Genomic DNA, 26878 nt, shown 5'->3' with positions numbered 1-26878 from the left:
CAGGAGCCTGGACTGCAAGAAGAAAAAGGAAGTGGCCATGGGGAGCTCTTCCATCTCCCTGTGCCCCAGCCCCTGCACTCCCAGGGGGATGGACGAACATCCTACCCCAGCCCCTGCACCCATGGGGGGATGGGGAGGCTGACTAGATGAGGAGAAGACCCAGCCTTGGAGGTAGCTGCAGCCCACTCCTCCGACTCCCGATCTCTTCTCCTATCACCCCAACCAGGGGCGCCCACAATAATAACATGCTGATGACCACCCATCAGCTGATGGGTGTCCTGCCCTGAGCAGGTACAGCTGTGAAACAGCCACGTACGATTTAAATGACTCCAAGCAGGAAGGTTTGACAGTTACTTCTCCTTGGCTCCTCTAATGCCCTGCCCCCCACCAGTGCCTCCAGGGACAACCACCGTTACAGGCTGCTGACCAGAGCCTGCCCCTCCAAGGCCTGTGGAACACTGCAAAGCTTCCATAGCTACAGTCCCAGGAAACAATCATGCCCTCCTCCCCAATCAGCACCATCCACCTGCGAGGGTATCCGTGGGCTTAAAAATAACAATCCCTTCCCATTAGACATCACTTACTTGATGAAACATTTCTAGGCTTATTAGTTCAGAATCTCCTCATGACAACCCAGTGAGGTAGGAGGAGAAGAGATTATAACTCCCATGGTATATGCTATGTATTCAGAAATAAAGCTCAGAGAGGAAAAGTATCAACCCTAGTGGTTCCCAAGGTGCAACACATGCCTGACGGTGGGGAGGGGGGCAGTTTCATTTTAAGTGGGGGCAATTAGAGAATGAGTTAACAGAGAATCTTTTGCATTTCTTATGGTTCTAGGGGCCTCATCTACAGCGTATCCTACATAATAAAAGGTTAATATGCACATGACCAAATGGTGAAATGAGTGGTCAATATGATGCACTCCCCCTGTGGGATCTCACTGACCACCAGGGGGCAGACACTCAATGCAGGAGCTGCCTCCTGGTGGTCAGTGTGCGCCCACAGAGGGAGCACAATCAGCCAAAAGCTGGACTCACTGCTGGTGAGCACAGTGGCTGTGGTGGGAACCTCTCCTGCCTCCGTGGCAATGCTAAGGATGTCCAACTGACGGCTTAGGCCCACTAAACTATCAGTCAGACATCTCCCCAGGGCTCCCAGACTGTGAGAGGGTACAGCCCTAGCTGAGCGACACCCCCTCAAGTGTACGAATTTTGTGCACCAGGCCTCTAGATAAATTATAAAAGCACTATCATTAAAGTATTTGGCTTATCCTACAAGTAAGTAACAATTTTAGAGGAGGGATATTGATTTTGGGGAGTCAATAGTATAAACTGTATCATTATATTTCTGTCTTTGGTGAATATATAGGAGAAGCAATAGGCATTATTTAAATTTAAAACACAAAATTGCTAACAAAATACTTATGCATTCTTTTATATACTAAATAATTTTTTTAATTTCCTAAAGTAAGACTTTTTATGGCAATCCAAATAAATCTATTATAAATGGTTGTGGTTCAGACTGCAAGATGGTCATTAAATCTGTTTCTTTTATTTATGGCACAAAGCTTGAGTGCATTTTTCCATCTCAGTTGAAGTTAGGTGTGACCATGTGGTTAATCTCTGGACAGTGAAACATGAGAAGAAATGTATGCCACTTTCAAGTCTTGTCCCAATATCTTCACCTATGTGACCCTTCAGATTATTTTCCCTTTTGGCTGCATGGATTGGAAACAACTTTGCTGGTTGTAAATTTCAGTGGGGTGATTGAGGTAGCATCTTCCCTTGATCAGCCCAGTCACCTCCTGCAAAGGGAGGCCAGACTGAGGCTTAGGTCTGCACCCAACAGGAGTAGGACATCCCCTGAGTGCTCCCAATATGTGAGAGGGGGCAGGTTGGGCTGAGAGGCCCCTCCCCAATTTGTGCACCTGGCTGCTAGTATATATATATATATATATATATATATATATATATATATATATATATATATATATATTAGAAGCCCAATGCATGAAGATTCTTGCTATAATGGGCTTTCCTTTCCCTGGCTGCCTGCACCGCATTTCCACTCCGGCTCAGCCCCTTTCCGGTCAGACCCTGGAGCCGCCTCTTTCTACTCCCACCCTGCCTTCCCATGCTGCCCAGAGGACCTGAAAGACTGGGGATAGAATGCCAGTGTCACTCAATGCCTGTGTATGCAAAATATTTGTCATTTTTGTTGGGTTAATTTGAGTATCACTCCTGATTGGCTGTTGGCATAGTGGAGGTACAGTCAATTTACATGTTTGTCTTTTATTATATAAGATTAGAGGCCCAGTGCATGAATTCATGCATGGGTGGGGTCTGGCCAGCCTGGCCAGGTGGAGGGGACATGGGCAGTTCGCAGACCTGCCTGCTGATTGCAGTCCTGGTCTAGGGGACAATTTGCATATTAGCCTTTTATTATATTGAATATACATTGAGTGGCTAGATTATTATGCTTCCAGAGGTCATATTAATCTTGCCATTCAATGCACTTAGATGGGTGAAGGAACAATTCACATGACAATAAAGGAATTTGGGGTATCTGTCCTGTTAGGTTGTGCCCCAAGGGGTCAGGAAAAAAGGAAGTTACAAGTTACTCAGACATTTCAAGGTTATGTTATTATAGATGCAAAAAGACAGATAGGCTCAGTTAAGGTAAAGGCTTACCTTGCCAGTGAAGATACTGGCCTAGGATGTAACCACCCACCATAACTGCTTTTAGTTAATGTTTAATTTCAGACCATCCTTTATGGTTACTTTTGGTCTCAGAGTTTGTAAGACTGCCATACAACCCTTTCCTGAACTTGTCAGGTTAGCATGTGGCCCCTTTTGTCCACAAGAGAAATCAAATGAAAACAACGAAAAATGTCCATTAACCTTCACTTTGTTTCTTTTGAACTTCATACCTCAATAACTAGAAGATATAATGAACCAGAGTTCCAGATGTGTGCCAATATCATTTCAATGTAATCCTTACTAAACTTAGAAACAGAGAAAATGGGTAAAAATATCAATATTGATAATTATAAAGCTCAATGTTGAACTTGTGGTTCATGTTAGTTATTTTGTAGGGTATTATGGAATAAATTTCTGCACATAAATTTCTGGCCTTGTGTCATAATTTTGCCTTTAGTTTTTAAACAATTGTTGTTGAAAGTATTACATATGTTCCCTATTTTCCCCTATTAACCTCCTTCAAAACTCTCCCCTGCCCCAGGCCTTCAGCAACCTATTGTCTGTGTCCATGGGTTATGCATATATGCATAAAAGGTCGTTGGTTGGTTATCTCCCAGCCACCCACACTCCCCTTCCTTCCCTCTGAGATTCCACACTCTGTTCCATGTTTCCAATTCTTTGGATCCACTCTGTTCACCAGTTTATTTTGTTACTTAGATTCCACATATGAGTGTGATCATGTGATACTTGTCTTTCTCTCATTGACTTATTCTTCTTCATTTACTTACTTTGCATCTTAATTTATATTGTACACTACTTTGTAAACCTACTATTTATTTCACAGTTTCACAGATCTCTATTTTGGTTAATATTTTGTAACATTGTTGTTTATTTGCTTAATTTCATATTGGAATTTGATAAATATAGCTGTAAAAGAAGATTAAATATATTGCACTTATTAAGTATTTTAAACACTCTTTGATGTTGTCCTATATGGCTGTTTAATAAAATCTTTGGAACTTGACACATAAATCATATAAAATTTAAAATTTACCCTGGGATGAAATTTATTTCAGAATATTTAAAATGATATTTTACTATGTTTCATATTTAAATAAGTAGAGTATGCTCGAATTATTTTGTTTCACTGAGCCACCAAAGAACCCACTTGAATGATTTTTAACTCATTAAATCAATGTGCTTTGGCATGCATTTATCATGTATTGTTTGTATCTTAATGGATTGGATATCATAAAATAATGGTTATAAAATAAGAAAAATAGTAGAACTTTGTCCTTGTAAGTTTTCTCATTCTAATTAACTACAAGTTGATATTTCAAAAACTTCCAATTTCACTCAATTTTAAACAATGCGTACTGACAATAACCACTTAATGGTTGGTCGTTATTATCTAATTTTGCAGTGATGAACTCAGCCTGGCATAGAATTGCATAAGGTTCCTTTGCAACTTCTCCCTGTGGTGCTCTTTCAAGTTGTTTACACTGTTGAGCAATAATTCATGAGTTGTGGTAGGGACATTCTTCAAAGTTCCTTGGAGCACAATGGAGGAAGCTTTCCCAAGAAGGGTCTCCAACCACAACTCACACGGATATATTACACACTATGAGTAAAGATACTAGTAATATAAGGAAAAATCTTTTAATGTCATGAACAATACAGAGCAAGTGGGATTACTCTTTGTGCAGTAAAATCAAAGTATTTTCTTTTAACACTAACTCCCCACATTAAGACATTTTTCATTTATTGTACTTGCTATAAATGTCCTCTTCTTTCTATCTTGCTGCTCCCACATACATTTCATTCTCTTTTTAAAAGTTCTTATCTCTTAAAGAAAATAAGAAAAATAGAGTGAAGAAGTTTATACTGATCACTTAGGAGGTTCCTGGTATATTTGTCATATTACTATACAGATCAAAACAAGACAAACCCTGGATCGCTGTCTTGAAAACAGAGGATTAGAGCAAGAACAAAACAAAACAAAACAAAACAAAACAAAAGAAGAAAAACATCAATTTTATAGGAACCTTGTGGAAACCCTTAACACGACCCAGGTGATTAGGGCCCACTCAGGGTCTGGTTTCTGGAGGAGGCCGCACACTAAAATGAAGAGAGAGACTAGAAAAGAGTTAATTTGAGACAAATGGGGGGCCAGGTGGGAGTCAACCTCCAGTGGGAAGACTCTCTAGGCTCTGGCCTTGATATCCCTTTTATTCAGGCTGCTATGGGATACACCCATTACCCTTAAGCAGCTTTGGGAAACACCCATAGCCCTTAGGCAGGTAATAAGTGGATTATCATATCAGTAAGGATTTACATGAGTACAAGATAGGGAAGTTGCCTTAGTTGCTATTGTCTCAATTAGATAGGGTGTGGTTGGCTCTGACCTTGCAGAGATTCAAGGTTAACCAGCCTCTTTCTATTAGTGAGACAATGATTGGTTTCCAGCATCTCCCCCATTTCTTTCTTTTAAAAAATCTTGCATCTGCAGACCACAAATAAACATATAAGAACAATAAAATGTTTGAGTCCAAATTTCAAAGTCTAAGAGTTATAAGTCCAAGTTTCAATGTCCAAAAGTTCTGAGTCCAAAAGTTCTTCATATGTGCATGTCTGCAATGATATCTGGATGGTGGCGATGCAGGTCCATCAGCCTTTTTTTGGTCCTGGGCAATCTGTAGCGTTGCATAGCTGCTGACTGCTGGCACCTCTGCGACTGTGCCTGTCTTAGGTTGCCCCTCCTTGAGGAGTCTTACCCGTCATTGACTAACCAGCCATCCTCCGGGGCCAGACAGGGTGATGGGAGGATCAGTTCTGTCTCCTTGGTAGCCTATGCCCCTATGGCCTCAATGTCTAGCACCTGCCTTGGGATCTCCTTGCCTGCTGGCGGGGCCCTGGCACAGATCACATATCTTGGGGAACCCAGGTTTTTGTTTGTTTGTTTTTTGTTTGTTGTTTTTAGTAATAACTAGCACCCAATCTGGCCAAGATCAGAATTTCCCTGCTAATTCTTTTATAATTTTTAAAGAAAACTTTAAGTAATCTCATTGCAGGAAAGCAGATAGCCTTGCCCTCTCCTGCCACCTTTGAATTTCTCCACACCAGAGGCTCTTTCAGGAGTGGAGTTTCATTTCTTATTACAGATTTTAAATTCTAAATACCAACTAAGATTTTAATTTGAACAAGAAACCACATTCTTTAGCATACAAACCAGGAAAAATACCATATAGGGATATTCTTTGTTCTAATCCAATGGCAATTCAAATTCAAACTGTACATTCTCTGCACCTCTCCCAGGAGTAAGTAATGATATTCCTCTAACTTTGGTGCAAGCCAGAAACCTCTATTTAATTTTCACACACAAAGGAGCAACTGCATGATGGGGTATTCACTAAGTTTGCAGCATAAAAGGAATCCGAGACAATATTAAGAGGTTCTTGAAAATCCTGTTATGCAGCCTTAATAGCTTCTAGTTCAATTCTTTGTACAGAAGTATGACTGGTCAGTATGACTCGGTTTGAATTTATTGTATGATAGCCAGCTTTCCCATTTGATGACTCATCAGAAAAAACAGTTAAAGCTCTAGTAATAAGTTCCTGGCTAGTATCTTTTGGTATAATGAAGGAAGTATTATGTAAAAATTGTAGTAATTTATATTTTTTAAATAAATTTCTTTATTAGTATTTTTGTACATATACCATTGCCCCCCCTCCCGTACATACCCTCCCTCCCTAGTTTTGTGTCCATTGGTTGTACTTCTATGCATGTATACAAGTCCTTCAGTTGATCTCTTATCTCCCCCAGATCTCCCCAACCTCCCCAATGTAATTTGAGTCTGCTTGTTGCTTTAATGTAACTATATCTATCTTTTGGTTCTTCAGTTTATAATGTTATTTATCATCCATAAATAAGTGAGGTCATGTGGTGTCTCTCTTTCATTGACTGTGTTGTTTCACTCAGCATGATGTTCTCCAATTCCATCCACGTTGGTGCAAATGATGATAATTTTCTTTCTTACGGCAGCATAATATTCCATTGTGTAAATGTACCATAGTTTTTTGATCCAATCATCTGCTGATGGGCACCCAGGCTGTTTCCAAATCCTAGCTATTGTAAATTGTGCTGCTATGAACATAGGGGTGCATATATTCTTTCTGATTGATGTTTCTAGCTTTTTAGGATATATTACTAGGAGTGGGATTACTGGGTCAAATGGGAGTTCCATTTTCAGTTTTTTGAGGAAGCTCCATACTGTTCTCCATAGTGGTTGCATCAGTCTACATTCCCACCAGCAGTGCACGAGGGTTCCTTTTTCTCCGCAACCTCGCCAACACTTGTTTGTTGATTTGTTGATGTTGGCCATTCTTACAGGTGTGAGATGGTACCGCATTGTTGTTTTGATTTGCATTTCTCAGATAATTAGTGACTTTGAGCATGTTTTCATGTGCCTCTTGGCCTTTCTTCTGTCTTCTTTTGAGAAGATTCTATTTAGATCCATTGCCCATTTTTTAATTGGGTCATTTATCTTCCTTTTATTAAGTTGTACAAGCTGTCTGTAGATGTTGGAGATTAAACCTTTATCAGTGATAACATTAACAAATATGTTCTCCCATACAGAGGGCTTTCTTGTTGTTCTGTTGATGGTTTCCTTTGCTGTAAAAAAGCTTTTTATTTTGATGTAGTCCCATTTGTTTATTTTCTCTTAGCTTCCATTGCCGTAGGTGAAGTATCAGTGAAGAAGTTCTTTTGGCATATGTCTGAGATTTTGCTGCCTGTGGATTCCTCTAGTATTTTTATGGTTTACCGTCTTATATTTAAGTCCTGTATCCATTTTGAGTTTATTTTTGTGTATGGTGTAAGTTGGTGATCCAGTTTCATTATTTGCATGTGTCTGTCCAGTTTTCCCAACACCATTTATTGAAGAGACTGTCTTGACTCCATTGTATGTTCATGCCTCCTTTGTCAAATATTAACTGAGCATAGTGATTTGGGTTGATATCTGGGTTCTCAATTTGATTCCATTGATCTATATGTCTGCTCTTGTGCCAGAACCAGGCTGTTTTGAGAACAGTGGCTTTGTAATACAGCTTGAAGTCTGGAATTGAGATCCCTCCTACTTTACCCTTCTTTCTCAGGATTGCTGTGGCTATTCTGGGTCTTTTGTTGTTCCAAATGAACTTTTGAAGAGTTTATTCTATGTCAGTTTAATATGCCATTGCTATATAATTGGGAGTGCATTGAACCTATAGATTGCTTTGGGAAGTATGGACATTTTGATGATGTTGATTCTACCAATCCATGAACATGGTATGTTCTTCCACCTGTTTACATCTTTCTCTATCTCTTCTTTCAGTGTCGTGTAGTTTTCCGTGTATAGGTCTTTTACCTCCTTAGTTCAGTTTATTCCAAGGTATCTTAATTTTTTTGGTGCGATGGTAAATGGGATTGCCTTTTCAGTCTCTATCTGCAAGTTCACTATTGGTGTATAGAAATGCCATAGATTTCTTGGCGTTAATTTTGTAACCTGCTACATTGCCAAATTCATTTATTAAGTGTATTAGTTTTTTGATGGAGTCTTTTGGGTTTTTTATGTACAATATCATGTCATCTGCAAATAAGGATAACTTTACTTCTTCTTTTCCAATTTGGATGCTTTTATTTCCTATTCTTGTCTAATTGCAATGGCTAGTACTTCCAGTACTATGTCAAAGAGGAGTGGTGAGAGTGGGCATCCCTGCCTTGTTCCTGTTCTTAGAGGGAATGGTTTTAGTTTTTGCCCATTGAGTATGATGTTTGCTGTGGGTTTATCATATATAGCTTTTATTATGTTGAGGTATGATCCTTGTACTCCCACCTTGTTGAGAGTTTTTATCAGGAAAGGGTGTTGGATATTATCAAATGCTTTTTATGCATCAATTGATATGACTATATGATTTTTATCTTTCAATTTGTTTATGTTATGTATCACGTTTATTGATTTGCGGATATTGTACCATCCTTGCATTCCTGGAATAAATCCTACTTGGTCGTGGTGTATGATCTTTATGATGCTCTGCTGGAGCTGATTTGCTAGAATTTTGTTGAGGATTTTGGCATCTATGTTCATGAGGGATATTGGCCTGTAATTCTCTTTCATTGAGTTGTCTTTATCTGGTTTTGGTATTAGGGTGATGCTGGCTTCATAGAAGGAGTTTGGAGGTGTTCCTTCCTCTTGAATTTTTTGGAATAGTCTGAGGATAGGTTTTAGTTCTTCCTTGAATGTTTGGTAAAACTCTCCTGTGAAGCCATCTGGACCTGGGATTTTGTTTGCTGGAAGCTTTTTGATGACTGTTTCAATTTCTTCCCAAGTTATTGTTCTTTTGAGATTTATAGATTACTTCTGATTTGAGTTTTGGAAGGTTGTATTTCTCTAGGAATATGTCCATTTCCTCCAGGTTGTTCAGTTTGTTGGAATAGAGTTGTTCATCGTATTTTGTAACAATCCTTTGTATTTCGGTGGGGTCTGTTGTTATTTCACCTCTTTCATTTCTGATTTTGTTTATTTGGGTCCTCTCTCTTTGTTTCTTGGTTAGCCTGGCTAGAGGTTCATCTATCTTGTTTATGCTTTCAAAGAACCAGCTCTTGGTTTTGTTGATCTTATGTATTGTTTCTTTGGTCTCTTTGTCGTTTATATTGTCTCTAATTTTTGTTATTTCCTTCCTTTTTCTTACACTGGGCTTTTCTTGTTCCACTTTTTCTAACTCTTTGAGTTGTGGAGTTAGATCATGTTACCATTTTTTTCTAGTTTTTTGCAATAGGCTTGTAGGGATATGAACTTCCCTTTATAAACTGCTTTTGCTGTGTCCCATAGATTTTGGATTGTTGTGTTTTCATTGTCATTTGTTTCGAGGATGTTTTTAATTTCTTCCTTGATTTCTCTGGTAACCCAGTCCTTGTTTATTAGCATGCTGTTTAGTCTCCATGTGTTTGATTTCTTTGGATTATTTTTATTGTAGTTAATTTCCAGTTTTATGCCATTATGATCTGAGAAGATGCTTGATATGATTTCTATCTTCTGGAATTTGAAGAGACTTTGCCTATGTCCCAAAATGTGGTCTATCTTTGAGAATGTCCCATGTGCACTTGAGATGAATGTATATTCTCTGGTTTTGGGGTGGAATGATCTGAAGATGTCGATTAATTCCATCTGGTCTAGTGAGTCATTTAGGATTGATATTTCTTTGCTGATTTTTTGTTTTGATGATTTGTCGAAGGATGACAGTGGGGTATTAAAATCTCCTACTATCATTATATTGCTATTATTCTCTCCCTAATGTCCTCCAGCAGTTTTTTTTTTTTTTTTTTTTATGTATTTGGGTGCTCCTGTATTGGGAGAATATTTAGTTACCAGGGTTATTTCTTCTTTTTGGATTGTTCCCTTTAGTATTATGAAGTGGCCTTCATTATCTCTTATGTCCTTCACTCTGAGATCTAATTTGTCAGATATAAGTATTGCTACCCCAGCTTTTTTGTCATTTCCATTTGCTTGGAAAACTGTTTTCCATCCCTTCACCCTCAGTCTGTGTGCATCTTTTTTTCTGAGGTTGGTTTCTTGTAGACAACAGATGTATGAGTCTTGTTTTCTTATCCAATCTGTTACCCTATGTCTTTTGATTGGAGCATTTATACCATTTATATTTAAAGTTGTTATTGATAGGTACTCATTTGGCGCCATTTTTATTCTATACCCGTGTTCCTTCTTCGCTTCCTATTCCTTCATTTTTACAGTAAACCCTTTAGCATTTCTTGCATTGCTGGTTTGGTGGAGAAAAATTCCTTTAGTCTTTTTTTGTCTGTGAAGCTCCTGATTTCATCTTTAATTTTGATTGATAGCCTTGCTGGGTACAGTATTCTTTGGATTTCAGACCCTTCCTTTGCATGACTTTGTATATTTCATCCCATTCCCCTCTGGCCTGATAAGTTTCTGTTGAGAAATCAGTTGTTAGTCTGATGGGGGTTCCTTTATATGTAACTTTCTGTCTCTCTCTGGCTGCTTTTAAGATTCTTACTTTGTCGTTGGTGTTTGCCAATTTAATTATAATGTGCTTTGGCATCAGTCTTCTGGGATTCATTTTGCTTGGGATTCTGCGAGCATCTTGGATTTGTCTGGGTTTTTTCTTCTCTATCTAAGGAAAGTTTTCTGTCATTATTTCTTGAAATACTTTTTCCATGTCTACCTCAGTTCCCTTTTTTTCCGGAACCCCTATTATTCGGATATGTTTTGTTTTGCATTGTCCCAAAGCTCCTGTAGGCTCTCCTCCTACTTTTTAATTTTTTTTTCTAGAAGCTGCTCTAATTGGGTATTTTTTTCCATCTTGTCTTCGAGCTCCCTGATGTGGTCCTCTGTTTCTTCTAGTCTGCTCTTGATGCTTTCTATTGAGTTCTTCATAGTAGCGATGTCATTTTTCTTTCTTCTTGAATCATCTTCATTTCCTCTTGGTTTTTCTTCATTTCCTCTTGGGTCTTACTCATATTGTCAAATTTGTCTTCCATTCTTTTTAGCCATCTTATGATCGTTACTCTGAATTCTTGCTCTGGTAGGTTGCTTGCCTCTAACTCGTTTACTTCCTTTTCTGGTGATGCCTGCTTTTCTTTCATTTGTTGGCTGTTTCTGTCTCCCCATGGTCTCTCTTTTCATGATGTCTCCCTCCTGCATTGGTTTAAAGGCACAAAATACAACACAACCAGGTACAACACACAAGGCACTGAACAGAAATGTATTCGCAATATTAATAACCCTCAATAAAGGTAACCACTAGGGAAAGGAAAATTAGGGAATAGGAGATAAAGAGGAAGAGTAAAAAGAGAAGAGGTAGGGAGCAAAAGAAAAAGAAAGGAAAAAGAGTGTCAAAATAAATTGGGAAACAGGGAGAAAAAGGAGAGAGAAAGAGAGAGAGAGAGAGAGAGAGAGAGAGAGAGAGAGAGAGAGAGAGAGATAAAAGGGAAATAAACTATATATATATGGGGATAGAATTTCAATTGAACAACCACTAACCCCAACAAATGCTGTCAGCAGTACCTGGAGAATAATACAATCTACAACACCCCGTAATTTCCAGCACAGGAAGGGAAAACAGAAGTAATAAATAACAATGAACAAAAACCATTCAAATAAGAAAATACCAAGCAACAGCAACAACAAAAGAATAAGCAAAATAGTCTCACTAAAGAGCATAAAAATGCCATATAATCATCATTCCCCCAAACAGCATCAAAAGAACAATGAGGAAAACAATTTATTTTTATTATTATTATTTTTTTTTTTGCTAGTTAATACAGCTCAGAGAGGGGTGTGTATGCACTTGGCACAGGGGATTGGAAATTAGATATATAAGTAGGGTAGAAATTTTAGCAGGGGGTATACAGAAAGAGTAAGAAAATCTAAAGCAGGAAAGGATTAAGATAAACAGGATAGCAAAAAGGGGGAAGGTTAGAAAGAGAGTGATGGTGTAAAGGTCGTGTTGAGATAGGATTAAACAATGTTAAAGGAGAAATGAAAATAACGGCTGCCAGGCTGGGAGTGGCCAGGCCCAGAGCAGCCGGGTCGGGTGTGACCAGGCCCAGAGCAGCAGCAGCCAAGTCCAGAGCAACTAGGTTGGGAGCGGCAGTGACCAGACCCGGAGCAGCTGGTTGTGGAATGAACCAGAGCAACAGAGGCCAGGCCCAGAGCGGCCAGGCCTGGAACAGCTCGCTCCTCACCTGCCCCTGCCCCACGGCTGCCTCTCAGACATGGCTGGAAACTTTTGTGGGAACTTGAGGGTCTGCTGAATCAAGTGATCAAGGCTTAGATCTGGATGTGTTGAGTTATTATAGCGCTGGGGTGTTGATCTGTGAGTGCTTTGGGTGGGGCCTGGATGAGGCTGGTTGACCTATTTGGAAATGTCTTTTGTGTGAAGTGTATCATTGGGCATGTGGAGGTATTATTGATATGAGAAAATGCTAAGTAACTGATTTACTATCTGAAAAGGGATTTACTATCGGGGAAAGGGAGGGAGGAAGAGACTGAACATAAACTGTGCACCTATGGAGGAGGACAATGGGGGATGGGGAGGGGGCGGAGGGTAGGGTGGGAACCTGGTGGAGGGGGGAAGAAATGAGGAACCTTTGTAATAATATGAACAATAAAGTTTGATTTTAAAAAAAAAGAAATGAAAATAAAATGAAGAACACTAATTCCAATGTAAAATAAAGAGAAAATAAAATGGCACTTAAAAAAAATTAAAATAGCAGTAGTAAAAATGCTTATTGAACCTAAAAATGTAATAATTAAAAAGTTAAAATCTAGTGAGGAAAAAAGGAAAAAAACTGTTTCTTAAGTAAAAATTGCAAAAAATGAAAATAAAAAAAAATAAAAAATAAATTTAGCAAAAAAAGTGTGCAGTTGTGAGGGCCATTCACTTCTGTTATTCTATTTGACAGGCCCGTTTCTCAGTCCAGAATGTATTGCAGATCCCTGCGTTCTGCTGCACCTCAGTGGTGATTCCTTAGTTTCTTGGTTTTTGATCAAATGAAACTAATAATAAACACAGTCAGTTTGTACTCTAGACCTTAGGTGGCAGTTTAAGTGGATTGATGTCCCTTCTTTTTTGGCTGCTCTAGCCTTTTTCTGGGGCACTCAATACCAGTTTGTTTTTTGTTTGTTTGTTTTGTTTTTTGTTTTTTGCCTTGGAGCTGAATCCTGGATGATTTCTCCCTGCTCTGCTTCTCAGTTTTCAGAAAAGCAGTTTCCCCCTGCTGTCTCTTAGGGTCAGCCAATTAGGATGATCTCTCCTTTGTAATCAGAAGCAAAGTGTTGTAGGGGAACCAGCCTAGGTGCGTGATGGGTGAGTCTGCGCTCACTTACAGATTGCTTTCCAACTCCTCTGTTCTCCCACCGTGTCGGATCAGAATGGGTTGCTCCCTAGAGAACACCACTAGTAGCAACCTTGGGGACCCCCATTGACTCTCTTGAATCACGCCAGACCCAACAGTGGGGGGCTTCTGTGGACGCAGATTTCCCGGGTCCCAGCGCTCACTTTTGTCTCTGCCTCCCCAGTGGCCGCAGCTGCCACTTTCGCCTTCGCTCGTTATCCCTGGCAAAATCCAACCTTTCTGTGGAATCCGCGTGTCTGCGCTGGTTGGGGCCCCACAGTTGTTGTCCTTTCAGGTCTCAGGCAAGATCCCCCGTTGCAGCACTGATATGGTTGTGGGAGGCAGCGCATACAAGTGTTTTCCTCACCGCCATCTTCCTTGTTCTAGACACAAAACAGCATTTTCTTTCCTGCTCAGCAATCCGCAGAGAGGCTAAGACCCAACAAGGGTGAGCTCTAGAGGCCTGAATAGGAATAGGACGCTCGGCAGTGCCACCTTCCCTGCAGACTCTCCTTTCCCGGTGCTGGGACCATAATTTATCTTTTAATAGATGACAGCTAAGTTCCCCTGAATATCCACTTAGCCCGATTTGCCAATCTATATCAGTTTGAAATAACATTTCTAATTGCTTCCCAGTGAGGGGAAGGTAGACACACTGGGGCTCTTCCCCTCTAAGCTGTTTAGAACGTTTTCTAACTTGAAATAATAATTGGGCCAATAGTTCTACATATGTAACTGCAATTTTAGAGGATTGATGTCCTAGGTGGACCCATTCAATAAGAATTTTTATTTTGAAAGATGACTCCAGTGGGACTATTTGCAGTAGGGTTAATTTGTCCCAATAAAGGTAATTCTGGCTGTACCCGTGCTACTTGGGCTGAGGAAATTGCCTAATCAACCCTTAGCAATTCATTCCTAGCTTCATTTGTTAAAGTTCAAGGAAAAGAAAGATTAGAGTCACCTCTAAGTAAACTGAATAAATTTGTCATTTCTCCTGTAGAGATCTTCAGATAAGGTCTTAACCAGTTAATGTCTCCTAATAATTTCTGAAAGTCATTTAAAGTTTTAAGACAATCTTTTCTTATCTCCACCTTCTGAGGCCTAATGCTTTGGTTTTCAATCCAAATCTTTGTATCCTTCTTTTTCTATTTATAGCCTCACCTTGCTGAACATAATGTAGAAGTAATATCTGAGCAATTCTTTGTCCTGGAGTAATTTGCATAATATGATTACATTCTAGTATAACTTTAACTTCTCCTTCATAGTCTGAATCAATGACTCCAGGCAGGACAGTTAATCCTTTTAGAGTATTTCCTCTCCTCCCTAAGATTAATCCTAAAGTTCCTAGTGGCACAGGTCCCCAAATTCCTATAGGAATAACTTGCTGAGCCATATCGGGGGTCAAGGTGACTGCTATAGTGCTAACTTCCAGATAGCAGTCTAACTGGTGATATCATGTATTTTTATAAGGTCAACAAATCAAATAGAAGTTTTAATGTAATTATCTGTAGTTCTCTATTGTTGTTCTACAAATATTTTGTAGAGTTCATGACATTATGGTCTGAGAGCAACAATATAGGTAATATATCTGTGAACACTGAAATTATGTGCAGGAGACAACTGGGCAAGAACTTTGGTAATAATCCAGAAATGAAGAGGATATCTGCTAATTCAACCAAGCAACTGCTATCAATGGGCAATTAATTTCTTATCTTTAAAATTAGAGAATTGGACTTGATTATATCCTTGTATTAAAAAGTACATTATTTTACAGTTCATGTATGCACAGATTTTTCAGTAATACTTGTATTTAGAGATGTCAATAATGTAATTAGCAATAGTCTCTTTACAATATTATTCAAGATTGTTAAATATTCAAAAAGTACAAAAATGTGTGATATCACCCTACTCAGTTTGGCTCAATGGATAAAAGAGTCAGTTGTAGAACTGAAGGGTCCTGGATTCAATTCCAGTCAAGGGCACATGCCCAGGTTGAGGATTCAATCCCCATTAGGGGGCATACAAGAGGCAGCTGATCAATGATTCTCTCTCATCATTGATGGTTCTGTATCTCCATCTCCTTCTCTGAAATCAATAAAAATATTTTTAAATGTGTGCTATATAAAAAATGTAAGTTTCCTTCATTCCTACTCTTTCAGATAAGTGACATGATCCTTCATGAACTTTGAGAATCTTACCACTCTCCATCAGGAAGTGGAATTTATTTCCTCTCTCTAACCTGGGCTGGTGTCACAACAAACAGAAAGTGTTAGAAGCCACACTGCATGACTTCCAAGGCTATTATATAATACACTGGCTTTTTTTTTTTTTTTTAAATATATTTTATTGATTTTGTACAGAGAGGAAGGGAGAGAGATAGCGAGTTAGAAACATCGATGAGAGAGAGTCATCGATCAGCTGCCTCTTGCACACCCCCTACTGGGGATGTGCCCGCAACCAAGGTACATGCCCTTGACCGGAATCGAACCTGGGACCTTTCAGTCCCCAAGCCGACGCTCTATCCACTGAGCCAAACCGGTTTCGGCAATACACTGGCTTTTGACTAGCTTTCCCATTATCTTGGGATGGCACTCGGTCACCTTGTGCTAAGGAAGCATAGGTAACATAGCATGGACATGTGTGGGTTCAATTCTCAGTCAGGATACATACCTAGATTGCCAGTTCCAGTTTAATGCCCATAGGGATGAGTGTATCTATAAGTCTCAACCAGCACTATTACAAATAGAAATATGAGTGAGAAAGTGACTCCAGCTCCTGACCCCCACCTCCAAAGCATTCTATCTTATGCAGTAGAGGGCATAGACAAGTTATTCTCAGTCAAGTGCTGCACAAGTTGCAAATGTTTGAGCAAAATATTAAAATACTGTTTTTAGCTACTGAATTTGTGGGTTATTTGTTATACAGCCATAGTAACTGGAATACCTGCAAATTTACAATGGCTAAGTCCTCTTGGCCAGGTGATTCATTTGGTTGGAGTGTCATGGACACTAAAAAAAAAAAAAATAATAATAATAGGTTGTGAGTTCAATTCCCAGTCAGGTACATACCTAGATTGCCAGTTCCAGTTTAATGCCCATAGGGATGAGTGTATCTATAAATGTTTCTCTGTCACATTCCTCTCTCTCTCTCAAAAAAAAAATCAATAAAACATATAATCAGATGAAGATTTAAAAAAACAAAATATAAAAATATTAAACGACTACAGTTAATTTACACTAGCTAAAAGAATTCAAAACCAAGTATAGTGGTATTGCTGTTTGAAATAAATAGCTGTGAATAAATTAATTATTTCTAATGTACATCACACTAATAAAACAATATAACTTTTAGAACAATGCTGTTGTCTTGGCTGAGTGATTCACTTGGTTGAAGTGCCATCCCTTATTTCCCTTATACCAAAAGGTTGCTGATTTTATTCTCTTTCAGGGCACATATCTGGATTGTAGGGTTTTTTTCCCTAGTACAGGGCACATATGGGAGACAACCAATCTATGTTTCTCTCTCACATTGATGTTTCTCTCCTTATTGGCTGTGGGCACCTCCATCTTTGCGAAAGCATGAGGGTCAATTAGCATATTCCCTCTTTGTTAGATAGGATTAGAGACCCAGTGCATGAATTCATGCATGGGTGGGGTCCGGCCAGCCTGGCCAGGGGGAGAAGACATGGGTGGTTGGCCAACCTGCCCGTTGGTTGAACTCCTGGTCAAGGGGACAATTTGCATATTAGCCTTTACACTGGAGAGAGAGGAATGGGGTCCAGCCAGGCTGGGGCCCAAGAGAGGGACAAGCCTCCTGCCCAGTGGTCCTGGGCACCAGTGCCAGTGCCTGCACCTGCAGCCTGAGAGCGGGACAAGCCATCCAATCCTGTTTCCTGCAGTTGTGGCTGGCCCAGACTAAGCTGTCCCAGGTCCTGGGTGCCTGCAGTTGGCAAGAGTTGAGCGAAGCCTGGGTTCCAGGTTCCTGCAACCAGCCAGAGGAGGGAATCCTGAGTCTTGGGTGCAGGGTGAGGCAGAGGCAGTTAGGGATGATCAGGCCAGAAGGGGAACATTTAGGGGCAATAAGGAAGGCAGGCAGAGGTGGTTTGGGGTAATCAAACAGGTAGGCAAGCCAGTGATGAGGAGCCAATAGTCCCATATTATGAGAAGCAGTTGGACATCCCCTTAGGGATCCCAGATTGGAGAGAGTGCAGACCAGGCTGAGGGATGCCCACCTCTACATGAATTTAATGCATAGGACCTCTAGTATGTATATAAGTTAATATCTACCCACCCACCCATCCTTGCCTACCTTCCATCTGAGATTTGTCAATTTATTCCATGCATCTTTGTCTCTAAGTCTATTTCGTTCATGAGTTTATTTTGTACATTAGTTTCCATAGATGAGTGAAATCCTGTTATACTTGCATTTCTCTGACAAGTTTATTTCATTTAGCAGAATACTCTCCAGATTCCCCCATGTTGTCTGTGTTTTTTCTTTTTCCTTTTTTTTTTCAGATACATAGTATTACATAGTATTACATAGTGTAAATGTACCAGTTTTTTTTTTTTTTTTTTTTTTTTTTTTTTTTTTTTTTTTTTTTTTTTTTTTTTTTTTATCCACTCATCTACTAATGGGCACTTGGGCTGTTTCCAGATCTTAGCTATTGTAAATTGTGCTGCTATGATCATAGGGTTCATATATCCTTTCTGATTGGTGTTTCTGATTTCTTGGGATACATTCCTAGAAGATCAGTTGGTCAAATGGCAGTTTCATTTTTAATTACTTGAGGAAATTCCATACTGTTTTCCACAGTGGCTGCACCAGTCTGCATTCCCACCAGCAGTGCATGATGGTTCCCTTTTCTCTACATTCTCACTAGCACTTGTCATTTGTTGATTCATTCATGATAGCCATTCTGACAAATGTGAGGTGATACTTCCTTGTTGTTTTGATTTGTATCTCTCAGATGATTAGTGACTTCGAGCATGTTTTCATATGTCTATTGGCCTATTGTATGTCCACTTTGAAGAAGGGTCTATTTTGCTCCTTTGCTCATTTTTTATTTGATTGTTTGTCTTCCTTTTGTTAAGTAGTATGAACTCCTTATATATTTTGGAAATTAACCCCTTATCAGATGTATCATTGGCAAATATTTAATCCCATTCAGTGGGCTCACTTTTCATTTTAATTCTGGTTTCTTTTGCTGTGCATAAGCTTTTTAGTTTGATGTCCTCCCATTTGTTCAATTTCTCCTTTGTTTCTCTTACCTGAGGAAACATATTGACAGGTATATTGCTGCCAGATATGACTGATATTTTGCTGGCTATGGTTTCTTCTAAAACTTTTATGGTTTCATGACTTATATTTAAGTCTTTTATCCATTTTGAGTTTATTCTCATGCATAGCATAAGTTGGTGGTCTTATTTTATTTTCCTGCATGCATTTGTTAAATTTTGGCAATAGCATTTATTGAAGAGACTATATTTACTCCATGAAGTGGTCTTGCCTCCTTCTTCATATATCAATTATGTTTAATGGCTTAATTTCTAGGTTTTCTGTTCTGTTTCATTGATCTACATGCCTGTTCTTTTGTCAATAGCAAGTTGTTTTTATCACAGTGGCATTGTAGTATAACTTGGCATCTGATACTGTGAGCCCTCCAACTTTATTCTTCTTTCACAAGATTGCTGTAGCTACTCAAGGACTTTTTAAGATCCATGTAAATTTTTTTGAGTACTTATGCTAGATCTGTAAAATATGCCATTGGTGTTTTAATAAGGATTGCATTGGATTTATAGATGGCTTTGGGTAGTATGGAAATTTTAATGATGTTGAAAAGAGATAAAGATATAAACATAGTATATTCTTCGACTTGTTTATATCTTTATCTCTTTTCTCAGTGTCTTGCAGTTTTTCAAGTATATCTCCTTGCTTAAGTTTATTCTTAAGTATCTTAATTTTGCTGTTGCAATGATAATTTTTTTTAGTTTCTCTTTCTGAGAGTTCATTATTAGTATACTAGAGGCCTGGTGCATGAAAATTCATGCACTGGAGGAGGGGATCCCTAAGCCCAGCCTGCCCCCTCTCACAGTCCAGGAGAACTCAGGGGCATGAGGTGACCTCGTGATCAGGGGAAGGCAACACCCCATCACACCTCTGCCAATAGTGCAAAACTTGGCCATACTGGTTACCTGAGCCTCAGGCAGCCCTGGGTGGCTGGGAAGCCACCATCCAAGGCTTGCCTGAGCCTTGGGCCAGCCCTGAGCAGCTAGGGAACTGAGGAAACTGGAGGACTCCAGAGGCAGGTGCACAGAGTTGTAGAGCCCGCCTGCAGGTGGGCCTAGCCTTCCTGCCTTCCTGCTGTCCCAGTGGGCCTGAGGTGACTGAGCGCCATCATCTTGTGGCTGTGGGTACCACCACCTTTGAGGGTGAGTAGTCAATTAGCATATTCCCTCCTTATTGGCTATTGGCACTGCCATCTTTGCAATGGTGTGAGGGTCAATTAGCATATCCTCTCTTTATTAGATAGGATAAAAATGCAATCAGTATCTGGGTATTAATTTTGTATCCTGCTACATTGAATCATTTATCAAATCTAGCAGGGTTTTTTTTTTGTGTGTGTGTGGTATCTTTAGGGTTCTCTATGTATAATATCATGTTATCGGCAAATAATGACAGTTTTACATCCTCCTATCAAGTTTAGATGCCTTTTATTTTTTCTTCTTATCTAATCACTGTTGTTAGGACTTCCAGTACCATATTGAATGAGAGTTGTGAAAACAGACATCCCTGTCTTGTTCCTCTTCTTAGGGGAAACAGTTTTTGTTTTTGCCCATTGAGTATGAGGTTGGCTATAGGTTTGTAATATATATGGCCTCTCTTATGTTGAGGTATGATTCTTCTATTCTCACTTTGCTAAGAATTTTTATCAAAAGAGTGTGTTGTATTTTGCCAAATTCTCTTTCTGCATCAATTCATATGATCATGTGATTTTTGTCTTTAAATTTGTTTATATGATGCATCACATTAATTAATTTGTTAATATTGTATCAGCCTTACATCCCCAAAATAAACCCCACTTGGTCAAGAGGTATGATCTTTTTAATGTACTGATGTATCTGATTTGCTAATATTTTCTTGAGGATTTTAGCATTTATTTCATTGGGGATATTGGCCTGTAATTCTTTTTCTTTGTAGTCTCTTTATGTGATTTAGGAATTATATTAATGCTAGCCTCATTAAAAAAATAACTTTGAAGTGATCCTTCCTCTTAAAATTTTTGTAATAGTTTGAGGAGAATATGTGTTAGCTCTTTTTTGAATGTTTGGTAAAACTACCCTGCCACGCCAACTGTGCCAGGGCTTTTGTTTGCTGGGAGTTTTTTCTTTACTGCTTCAATTTTATCAGTAGTCATTGCCCTATTCAGGTTGTCTGATTCTCCTTATTCAGTTTTAGAAGATTGTCTTTTTCTAAGAATCTGTCCATTTCATCCAGGCTGTCCAGCTTGTTGGAATTTAATTGTTCATAGAATTTTTTTTACAATCCTTTATATTTTTGTGGGGTCAGATATTCCTTCACTTCTTTCATTTCTGATTTTATTTATTTGAGTCCTCTTTCTTGTTTTTTGATGAGTCTGGTTAAAGGTTCATCAATCTTCTTTATCTTTTAAAAGAACCAGACCTTGGTTTCATTGATCTTTTGACTCTAGGTCATTTATGTAATTCTCCTTAGTGTGAGATTTCTTTCTTTTTTCTAAAAATATATTTTATTGATTTTTTACAGAGAGGAGGGGAGAGAGATAGAGAGCTAGAAACGTCGATGAGAGAGAAACATCGACCAGCTGCCTCCTGCACACCCCCTACAGGGGATGTGCCTGCAACCAATGTACATGCCCTTGACCAAAATCGAACCTGGGACCTTTCAGTCCGCAGACCAACGCTCTACCACTGAGCCAAACCGGCTTCAGCTACTGTGAGATTTCTTGTTCTCTTTCTAGTTCTTTTTGTTATAGAAGTAGATAGTTCATTAGAAGTTTTTCTTATTTTTTGAGATAGGCCTGTAGCGCTATGAACTTGCCTCTCAGGATTGTTTTCACTGTGTCCCATAGATTCTGGGTTTTTATGTGTTCATTTTCATTTGTTTCCAGAAAGTTTTTTTTTCATTTCTTTCTTGATCACATTAATAACTCATTAATTATTTAATAACCCCCTATTCAGCTTCCATGTATTATATTTTCATGTTTTTGTGTATTTTTGTAGTTGATTTCTAATTTCATGTCATTGTGTTATGAGAAGATGCTTGATATATTTTCCATCTTCTTAAATTGTAGAGATTTACTAGTAGTTTGCATCCTAACATGTGGTCTATCTTTGAAAATGTCCCATGTGAACTTGCAAAGAATATATATTCTGTAGATTTGTGGTGAAATGTTCTGTAAATGTCAGTTAATTCCATCTGATTCAGCTTGTTATTCAGGAACCCTGTTTCCTGAAAGATTTTTTCATCTAGAAGATCGATCCAGTGATACCAGTGATGTTTTAAAATCCCCTACTATCATTGTATTGCTGCTAATATCTCCATTAAAGTCCTCAAAAATATTTTAACATATTTGGGTACTAATATAGTGAGTGTATATAGTTTACCAGAGTTATATCTTCTTGTTGTTTTGATCCATTTAGTGCAATGAAGTGGCCTTAATTGTCTCTTGTTATGGCCTTCATTTTGATGTCTATTTTCTAATATATGATTATTGTTACCCCAGCTTTTATCTTTTTATTTGCATGGAAATTTTTTACATCCATTCACTTTCATTCTTTGGGGTATTTTTTGCTCTGATGTTGGTCTCTTATATATGGGTCATGTTTTCTTGTCCATTAACCTCCCTATGTATTTTGATTGGATCATTTAAGCTATTTATATTAAACATTATTATTGATATTTCCTTATTTGTTGCCATTTTCATTCTTTATGCTTGTGTTCCTCCCTCTCTTTAAACTTCTTCTTACAACAGTTCCTTTAGCATTTCTTACAAGCTGGCCTGGTGGTAATAAACTCTTTCAGCCTTTTTATCTTTATCTGTAAAGCTCCTATTTCACCTTCAATTTTTAATGGTAACATTACTGGAAATAATAGTCTTGTATTTAGTGCCTTACTTTTCATTAGTTTGTATACTTTATACCACTCCTTTTTGGGCTGAAGTGTTTCATTGAGAAATCAGATGACAGTGTAATGGGAGCTTCCTGCAAATCACCACAGGCCCCTCACCCAGGCCGCCCCACGCCCCAAGGGAACCCCCACTCTGATCTGGGATACTCTTCAGGGAAAAGAGCTGGCCCCCACCCATGCACCAGGCCTCTATCCTATCTAATAAAAGATTGACCATCACTCCAAAACACAAGATGGCTGCCCCCATGTGAACACAAGATGGCCACCACAAGATGGCCAGGAGGGGAGGGCAGTTGGGAGGGACCAGGCCTGCAAGGGAGGGCAGTTGGAGGTGATCAACCCTGCAGGAGAGGGCAGTTAGAGCTGCCCAGGCCAGCAGAAGAGGAAAGTTGGGGGCAAACAGGCTGGCAAGTGAGCAGTTAGACATCAATCAGACTGGCATGGGAGTAGTTAGGGGGTGATCAGGCTGGCAGGCAGAAGTAGTTAGGGGCAATCAGGAAGGCAGGCAGTCAAACAGTTGGGAACCAGCAGTCCTGCATTGTGAGAGGGATGTCCTATTGCCTATTTAGACTAAAATATACTATGATCTGCTAATAAGAAAGGCAGCGTTTTATAAATAAGCTGTTTTATTCCAAATGTGATTTATGCATCATAAGTTGTTTGTTGTAAACTTCTGAGAACTCACTTATACATTCCCTGGGATACTGTTAAGTCTTCAAAATGGTACTAGTATTTAACAACATAGCCTGGTTTTAAATGTTAAGAGAGGGCATGTGGTATACAATATTTGTTTTTTTCAAATTTAAGAAAACATTGGGAATTTTATGCATTGAAAAATTCTATTTAACTGTTGAATTTATGAGGAATAGAAAATGCATTATGAGCTAAAGTATGTACATAACAAAGAGTAATAAATTTCTTGTTTTGGTTCATCCTATATAATAAAAGCCTAATATTCTAAGTGTGTGGTCCTCTGGTCATCCATTTAACCAATCAAAGCATAATATGCTAATGATATGGTAAAGTCACTCAACTGCTCACTATGATATGCACTGGCCACCAGGGGGCAGATGCTCTGACCAGCAGGTTAGCTTGCTGCTGGGGTCCAGCTGATCAGGACTGAGTGAGATGGGCCAGACATGCCCTGGAGCCTTCCCATGGTCCCTTTCTGGCTGGCCAACCTCCTGTGTCCCTCCCAGGCCCTGATAGTGTACTGGTGGGGGTGCTCGGCCTGGCCTGTGCTCTCTTTCAATCTGGAACCCTTTGGGGGATGTTGGAGAGTCGTTTTCAGCCTGATACCACAGGCATAAATGGATAATATGCAAATTGACTGAACAGCAAAATGGCTGGTCACTATGATGTGCACTGATCACCAGGGGGCATACACTGAGCACAGGAGCTGCCCCCTTGTGATCAGTGCATTTCCACAGGAGGAGTGCCATTCAGCCAGAAGCCAGGCTCCTGGCTGGTGAGCACAGTTGTGGTGGCAGGAGACTATCCAGCTTCCATGGCAGCACTAAGGATGTCTGACTGATGGTTTAGGCCCAGCAGGGGGCAAGCCTAAGTCATCAGTTAGACTTCCTCCAAGGGCTCCTGGACTGCAAGAGGGTGCAGGCCTGGCTGAGGGACACCCCCTGAGTGCACAAATTTTGTGCACTGGGCCTCTAGTTCAAAGATAAATCTCATATACAGAGTAACCCTCTGTAAAGTGCAGTAAAGCCCAGGATAGGGCAAGGAATCTGATATAGAAACGTCAAAGACAGGTACAATTTAAAATATAATGGGCCCTTTCAAAGGTTTTTGTTTATTGTGTAAACATAAATGCCTATGTGTATTTTCTTTTAGAAGAAGACTTTGGAATTATTTTTAGAAGCTGGATGATATAGAAGCCTTATTTATGTTGTTGATTCAGGAAAATACAGAGAACTCAGTACAAATCCACTGTTTTTGTTGGGATCAAAGGGATCATCCATGGTTATGGATTATAAATTTTATAGGGAACATGCAACCTGGATCTAAAAGTGTCTAAAAGGTATTCATATTGTGATGCTACAGCACATAATAAGAGGGAAATATATTTAGAAGAATAGGCAAACTTATCTTGAATTTTTTATGTCTGTCAGGGCCAGCCTGACAGGTTGAACTGGGCTGAGGTAGGGAGGTGAGAATTGAGAAAAGAAAGAAAGACAGGAAAGCGGGATCGGGTGGACTACAGGTCATCGAGAGACTGCAGCAGCTTTATTAACTGCATAATGCCTTTTATACACAAAAAAACTGAATAGGAGGTCTGTCAAGCGAAATGTATTCTTTGTTCCTTTTAATATCTAAGGGAGAGACAAAGCAGAAGGACAAAATCTTAGTACAGCAAATCAGGCAGAATCTCAGTACAGCAAATCTCAGTAAATAGTTACAGACTTCTTGGTAAGCCATGAAAGGTTGCTCTCATTCTACAAAGGTTGGTCTCATTCTACTGATAACTGCCATCCAAACAAGCCTGGAAAAACTGTGTGAATAGGGGATCAGCCTTGCTAGTCCCTTTGGGTGTAAGGACTGCATCAGCTTACACCCGGTCTCCAAAATGTATCAATATGTATGGGCAATTTTCTTAAATGATATTTATTTCACATAATCAATGATCAAATTTGTTCATCTTGTCCAAGAATATGCAATATGGATCTGAAATAATTTTGACTAAAGAAGTTCTACAATTTGTTTGTTTGTTTATTTATTTATTTCCTTTCTGAAGACCCTATTGTATGGCACATGGATAGAGAAGAACGGGCAAATTCATAATGAATTTGCTGTCTCTAAAACATCATTCTACAAAGCACAGATATTTATATGTACTTTGAATGAAATGATTGATGAAAACAACCATGATTCAGTTAATCAAGTAGACCTATTCTGAAGGAAATTTTATATTTTTAGTTCAAGAGCACTTTTTAATTGGTTGTCTCATATGATATATATATTTGGCACTCTTCTATGAAACTTACATTTCTATAATAAGATTGAGAATCCTTTGTGGTACTATTAAGTCTCCATCCTATATAATAAAAGTTTAATATGCAAATCAAACAAATGGCAGAATGACCGGTAGCTATAATGCTCATTGACCACCAGGGGGCAGAGACTCAATGCAGGAGCTGCTTCCTGGTGGTCAGTGCACTCCCTTAGGGGGATCACTGCTCAGCCAGAGACAGGCTCATGGCTGGCAAGCGTCCCTGAGCACTACCAGACTGTGAGAGGACACAGGCCAGACTGAGGGACACCCCTCACCCCCAAGTACACGAATTTCGTGCGCTGGGCCTCTAGTAATTAAATAAATATTAAATGTAAGAGGATGCTATGCCTTTAAACATTAGAATACAACTTTAGTAGAAAAATATGTCCAAAATCATGCAAATTTACTTTAAAGATGATGGGCACATTGTGTGTGTTTGTGTGTGTGAGTATGCATGCACATGTGTGTGTTCTAGTTTGACCTCATTAATGGTGAAATGGGTCCATAATTTATAGTTATTTTATTTATTGTAAGGGCTCTCTAAAATAGGCAGCAGATTCCAAGATGGACCAAAATTTTATCTTTGTTTAGAATTACATTCAAATAAATTATTTGGGTTTTAGAAACATAAGAAGGATTGTATGACTTCTATACTAAAAAGTAGTATTTCAGTAGTTTTTATCTTTCAGAGAAATAAGTCTTTTTCATAGAGAGATTGGTTTTGATACTGATAAAATGTTTAATTGAACATTTTATGAAACAAAAATAAAAATTTGATATAAGGTTTTCCAACAAAAATAAAGACCCATTGAAGGTGAAAATGCTTATTTTCTATACTGAAAGTTTTAATCCAAGGGAACTCTTGGATCTCTCTATGCTTAAGTCCCATTTTGTTTGTGCTTTTGTGCCATATGGTCTTAATAAACAACTGGTTATGTATAATTATAAGAGCTAATACCCTTAATTTTCATCAATGTAAATGAAACAAATTTATGGTATTTGTGATATGTTTAAACATGTATTTTTAGGTAGAGTGAGCCTAGAATGAGATATTTATTTCATATATTCACTAGTTCTTTTTAAAGTGAATGAACACCAT

General features: G+C 38.9%; 1 long non-coding RNA gene across 2 annotated transcripts in view; it reads right to left on the bottom strand.

The window, feature by feature from the left end:
• Positions 1 to 26878, bottom strand: part of LOC311615238 — a 1780830-nt gene that overhangs the window by 932608 nt on the left and 821344 nt on the right. For both annotated transcript variants that reach the window (XR_014793748.1, XR_014793749.1), the window contains exon 2: positions 18164 to 18237. This is a non-coding gene — a long non-coding RNA (uncharacterized lncRNA). The remainder of the gene's footprint in view (positions 1 to 18163; positions 18238 to 26878) is intronic.

The sequence above is a fragment of the Pipistrellus hanaki genome (assembly GCF_964339955.1).
Source record: "Pipistrellus hanaki genome assembly, chromosome: X".
NCBI lineage: Eukaryota > Metazoa > Chordata > Mammalia > Chiroptera > Vespertilionidae > Pipistrellus > Pipistrellus hanaki.
Note: the sequence above shows the minus strand (reverse complement) of the source record. Positions and strands in the feature narration are given on the sequence as shown.